Source organism: Lissotriton vulgaris, unplaced genomic scaffold (genome assembly GCF_964263255.1).
Source record: "Lissotriton vulgaris unplaced genomic scaffold, aLisVul1.2 SCAFFOLD_1705, whole genome shotgun sequence".
Classification (NCBI taxonomy): Eukaryota; Metazoa; Chordata; class Amphibia; order Caudata; family Salamandridae; genus Lissotriton; species Lissotriton vulgaris.
Window position 1 is genome coordinate 239 of NW_028252178.1, and position 6,210 is coordinate 6,448.

Consider the following 6,210-nt stretch of genomic DNA (forward strand, 5'->3'; position numbering starts at 1 on the left):
GTGGAGGCCAGGCATCCTTAGCGTTGTGGGGGCCGTTGTGGAGATTAAGCAAGCTATTGCCCAGAGTTGCAGAGTGGGACTCCATGACTGGAATAGGCACCGAGGCGAGAATTATCAGGGCCGTGGAATTTTGAGCCCAAGACCCGCCGAGGCGGGGAATTGAACCCTGGTCCCGGGCTAGACCTCTGCATCAGGGTCTGCCACTCTAACCATTGAGCCACACTTCACACTTTCAATATGCCTTACTAACTAGTTTTTAATTCCTAAGAGCTGTAACAGTGGTGTTGCTAGCGTTGACTTGGTATATACACACTTGTGTGTGTGTGTGTGGTTGTGTGTGTGTGTGTGTGTGTGTGTGTGTGTGTGCGTGTGGTAGATATATCTAAAGCTGCTTTTTATAGTTTCTGAATTGTGTAATCGAGAAAAAGGACATTTAAGTATTAATGAGACATTCAGACTTGGAAACGAAACCAATGTTTTTGCTTTCTGATGTTTTCAAGAGAGCAATGCGTAATGAAGGATAAATTGCACTTAGTACACAAACATGAAGACAAGAAGGTGCACACTAACAAAAAGCGATGAGTAAGAAAAAGGATCCTTTCATAAAAAACTTTTTTTTAAAGTGCACTACCGAAATGTAACAATATTTTACCTGATTCTCAAAGCAAGTCCTATATGCCACTTGCATAGCGTTTGATTTTACCTGGTTGTAACGTATTACTGTGCAGCTAATTCATTCACAGTTTGTAGCTATCTGGTTCTGAAATACCTCTTGTAGACCATACCAAAAACCTTCAGTGGGCTTACAGCCCAATCATTTCTTAGAATTGTTTGCATTTATTGTCACTCTCCTTTGCTTGTTTCTTGTTCAGTGGCTTCCCTGCCTCTTCTTGTGTGTTCCTTCCCGTAGCACAGTCTCTTTAGCATCCTTTTGCTTGACTGGCATGTATACTTCCACTGCTCACATTCTGAGAACTCCTTTTTTAAACTTTTCTTTCAGCCCTCTCCGAGAGGGCATGCTTTTGTAGCTCTCTCCCGTGCATGCTGGTTGCCTTCTCAAAAACCTTCCTTTACTCTCAATGTTGCTCCTTACCCCTTTCAGCTTGTCTATTAAAGCACAGAAAATAAAATTAAAATAAACCATGACATAATTAAAAAGAGAAAATATTGAATTGGGTGTACAATTTTGAGATGCCTTAAGATTAGTTAGCTTTTTCGCCAGTGTTTCAAGTTTTATATCATTTACCTTTTTGAATTATTCTTCTGAAGCAAGCATTGGCAGACCCAATAGGTTGGCATTCACATTACAAAAACAAGACCTAGTGGCTTTGCCAGTGCTTGTTGAACTTTCTATGCTTAATGAACGTTGCTCTATGCTTGATTCTTAATTAAATTCATAAACGCTAACTACTTACAGTATGCCAGAATATGTTTTAAAGTGAAACCTCATTGCAAAATTACTACCAATATCCAGAGAGAATTCACTTTTTTAAATAGTTCTGTCCGAATTGACCTTTATTGCTTAAAACAGTCGTTAAACACCAGGTGTAAATAGAAACAAGCAACACATGTTCAAAGAGTATCATTTAGTCTTACGTAAAGAAATGCGATTGTCCCACTGCAAAGCAGCCTAGCTCTCTGAGTCGTAAAGTTGTTTAACCTCAGTTCATATGTTTTGACTAAATAAAATAAATGACCGTAAGCCACCATAAATGCTAACTTTAGCAATGACCCAGTTTAACGTTGTTTATTTTAACGAACTCTGTAGGATGAAACACCAAAGTGACTTTGATTCAAACTCTCTGCTTGCAGTTGTCACAGACGTAAGCAGTGAGGGGATAACTCACTGATAGTGTGCCGGCTATCACTTTTCTGTAGTACCCCTGACAGAAAACCAGGTTTGAAAATAAGTAAAGTTTCCAGCACTTTTATTATTCATCAGCAGAAAATAGCGAGCTTAGCTCAAATCCGCAGAAGAGCGAACTAACCAGCAAGAAGCACGAAAAAAGCAAAAAAGAACGTAATAAGTTAACAAAGCCATGAGCGACCTTTGACCCTGTCAATAGGTAGGTCGCCGCCACACGGTCCCCTGTGCCGTCGCTGTGTAGCCTGCTTCTTCGCAGTCCTCTTCTTCTGCCTCGGACAGTTCTTGCCTTTCTTTTTTCATTTTCTGTGCCATTGGACCTGCCTTTTCTTCTCCCACTTTCTTTTCACTTTTTTCACTGCTCTCCTCATTATTTTGCGTCGCCCCTAGTGCCCGTGCCCTCCACCCTCCCTCCCCCCCACCTGCTCCCCTCCCTCGCGCTTTCTTCCGCTGCCACCCTGCGGCCCGCCCTCCTGGTGCCCCATTCGCTGCCCGCTCTCAGCTGCTCCTCCTCCCACAGCCCTTCTTATGGAGGCTGTGCGGTGGTAAAGGGAGCGACCTTTGACCCTGTCACCAGGTAGGTTGCCCCCCCCAGCCGCCACACTGTCCCCCTGTGCCACCGCTGTCCCGCTGAGTAGCCTGCTTCGTCGCAGTCCTCTTCTTCTGCCTCGGACTGTCCTTGCCTTTCTTTTTTCATTTTCTCTGCCATTGGACCTGCCTTTTCTTCTCTTACTTTCTTTTCACTTTTTTCACTGCTCTCCTCATTCTTTTGCGTCGCCCCTAGTGCCCGTGCCCTCCACCCCTGCCCCCCACCCGCTCACCTCCCTCGTGCTCCTCGCCGCTGCCTCCCTGTGGCCCCGCCCCCATGGTGCCCCATTCGCCGCCCCTCTCCCGCCTGCTCCTCCCTCCCACAGCCCTTATTATGGAGGCCTTGCAGCGGGCGCGCCAAAGGCAAGCCCGTCTGTGCCCGTCCGCGCCTGGACCATGGCCAGTGCCAGAACCCTTGGCCCCCGTCGAAACCAAGAAACCAGACTGAGATACGACACCACCACCCTCCACGCACTCAACACCCTCCGACCAGCCGCCTGCTACCAAGCCACTAGGAAGCGCACCCATGGACCCTTCTCCTGCCAAACCTGCTAATTCACCTGCATCCGAACCTACGTCCCACCACCCAGACCAGGCAACAACAACAACCAACTCAAGTACATCCTGCTCAACACCCGCTCCGTCGACAAGCACGCCCTCGAACTCTGGGACCTCCTCGATACAACGGCACCAGACGTTGCCTTCCTCACAGAAACCTGGATGAACTCCTCCTCAGCCCCCGACATCGCCATAGCCATCCCGGATGGCTACAAGATCACCCGAAAGGACCACATCAACCAAATCGGAGAAGGAATCGCCATCATCTACAGGAACACCATCGACGTCACGACCAACTCCGAAGATGCCCTCACCACCGCCGAACCCTCAGAGGAACCCTCGTCTACAGACCGGGCCCACGCACACAATTCAGTGAAGTCATCGCCAACTTCATCAGCCCACATGCCCTCGCCTCATCAGACTACACCCTCCTAGGGGACCGGAACTTCCACCTGGAGAACAACAATGACAACAACACCACCACCCTGCTCGACAACCTCAGACTCAAGCAACTGGTGAACACCCCCACCCACTACGCCGGCCACACGCTCGACCCCATCTTCTCTGCCAGCAGCCATGTTGCCTTCAGCCATTCCACCGGACTACACTGGACCGACCACAGCTGCATCCACTTCACCTTTAAAAAGACCGCATTCCACCACCGCACGCAACAGATCCCCCATAGATGCTGGAGCAAAGTTACCGCAGACCAGCTAACCACATCACTGAGCCAGAACCCACCTATCACCACCACTGACACCAACGACGCAGCCCACAACCTCACACAGTGGATCGTCAACTGCGCCGACGCCCTTGCACCACTGAAGAACCCTCCAGGCAAGCCCGGCAACAGGAAAACAACATGGTTCACCGATGACCTCAAAGAATCGAAGAAATCCTGCCGAACCCTCGAGAAAACCTGGCGCCGCGAACAGACGACAGAAAACATGACAGCCCTCATGAGCGCCACCCGCAAACACCACCAGCTGATCCGCACCACCAAAAAGACATCGGCTGGACAACAACACACACAAACGCAAGGAACTCTTCAGCATCGTAAAAGAGCTCTCCAATTCCAACGCCAACAGCAATGACATCACACCGTTGCAAGACCTCTGCAACTCCCTTGCCACGTTCTTTCACCGCAAGATCGCCGATATCCACAACAGCTTCGGCGCCCAGACTTGGCCCCAGCCACCGAACCAACACCCCCTACAACCACCCTCAGCGCTTGGACTCACATCAGCACTTAAGACACCGCCCACGCTATGAACACCATCCACTCCGGCTCTCCTTCCGACCCATGCCCTCACCACATCTTCAACAAAGCCGACACCATCATCGCTCCCCACCTAAGGTACGTCATAAAAAACTCCCTCATGTCTGCCACCTTCCCAGAGAGCTGGAAGCACACAGAGATCAACGCCCTACTGAAGAAACCCACAGCGGGCCCTAAAGACCTCAAAAACGTCCGCCCCATCTCTCTTCTGCCCTTCCCAGCGAAAGTGATCGAGAAGATAGTCAATAAACAGCTGACCGCATTCCTCGACGCCAATGGATCCCTCGACCCATCCCAGTCCGGATTTCGAGCTAACCATAGCACCGAGACTGCCCTCATCGCAGCCACCAACAACATCAGGACCCTACTCGACAACGGGGAAACCTCATCCTCCTAGACCTCTCAGCTGCCTTTGATACAGTCTGCCACTGCACCCTAATAACCCGCCTCCACAACACCGGGATCCAACGTAAAGCTCTGGACTGGATCAAATTCAAATTCAAATTATCTTTATTCGGTACTTAAAAAGATACCATTAAAGAACATGAAGGTACATACATACAATGTTTAACTGGATCACCTTGTTCCTCTCTGACAGAATCCAGAGAGTCCGCCTCCCTCTCGCTCCGCGGCCACCGAGATCATCTGCGGCGTACCCCAAGGCTCATCGCTCAGCCCGACCCTCTTCAATATCTACATGAGCCCCCTCGCCACCATTGCACGCAAACACAACCTCAACATCATCTCATACGCCGACGACACCCAGCTGATACTCTCCCTCACCAAAGACCCAGCCACCGCCAAGCTCAACCTCCAGGAAGGAATGAAAAGCGACGCTGAATGGATGAAACTCAGCCGTCTGAAACTGAACTCAGACAAGACGGAGGTCATCATCCTCGGACCATTCCCATTCGCCTGGGACGACTCCTGGTGGCCCACAGAACTGGGCACCGCACCAACACCCACTGACCACGCACGCAACCTGGGATTCATCCTGGACTCCTCTCTCACGATGACCAAGCAAGTCAACGCCATCTCATCTTCATGCTTCAACACCCTCCGCATGCTCCGTAAGATCTTAAGGTGGATCCCTACCAGAACTAGAAAGACGGTAACCCATGCCCTCATCACCAGCCGACTAAACTACCGGAACGCCCTATACGCAGGTACCACAGTCAAACTTCAGAAAAGACTCCAACCAATACAGAACGCATCTGCACGACTCATCCTCGACATCCCCCGCCACAGCCACATATCAGCCCACCTGAGAGACCTGCACTGGCTCCCCGTCAACACAAGGATCACGTTCACCTACGCACACAAAGCGCTCCACGACTTAGGTCCCGAATACCTCATCAACCGCCTCACGTTCTACACTCCAACACGCAAGCTCCGCTCCTCCAGCCTCGCCCTCGCCACCGTCCCACGGATTCGCAGAACCACCGCCGGAGGAAGATCATTCTCCTAACTGGCGGCCAAGACGTGGAACTCCCTCCCCTCCCACCTACGACCAGGACCACCTCACATTCAGGAAACACCTCAAGACCTGGTTCTTCGAGCAGTAGCGGCACTCCCCCTCCCCAGCGCCTTGAGACCCTCACGGTGAGTAGCGCGCTCTACAAATGTATTGATTGATTGATTGATTGATGACCTACTTGATTGGTTGCCCTTGATTTATACATATGCCATCACAATCCGCTTAATCAACAATATGTTGTGTAAATATCCTATTGATTTTCATCATGTCATAATTACATCAGCATGGTCTTTTGGCATCAGCGATGTAAAATATTCTTACATCAGGAGAGAATGGATCCGGTAAACCAGAAGAAAAATACTTTTACTGGTCATTTTCAGAAGCCAAGGGAGCCTTCCCAGACTCTTTTTCCAGAAGAAATATTGTCATGAAAGCGCAGACCTG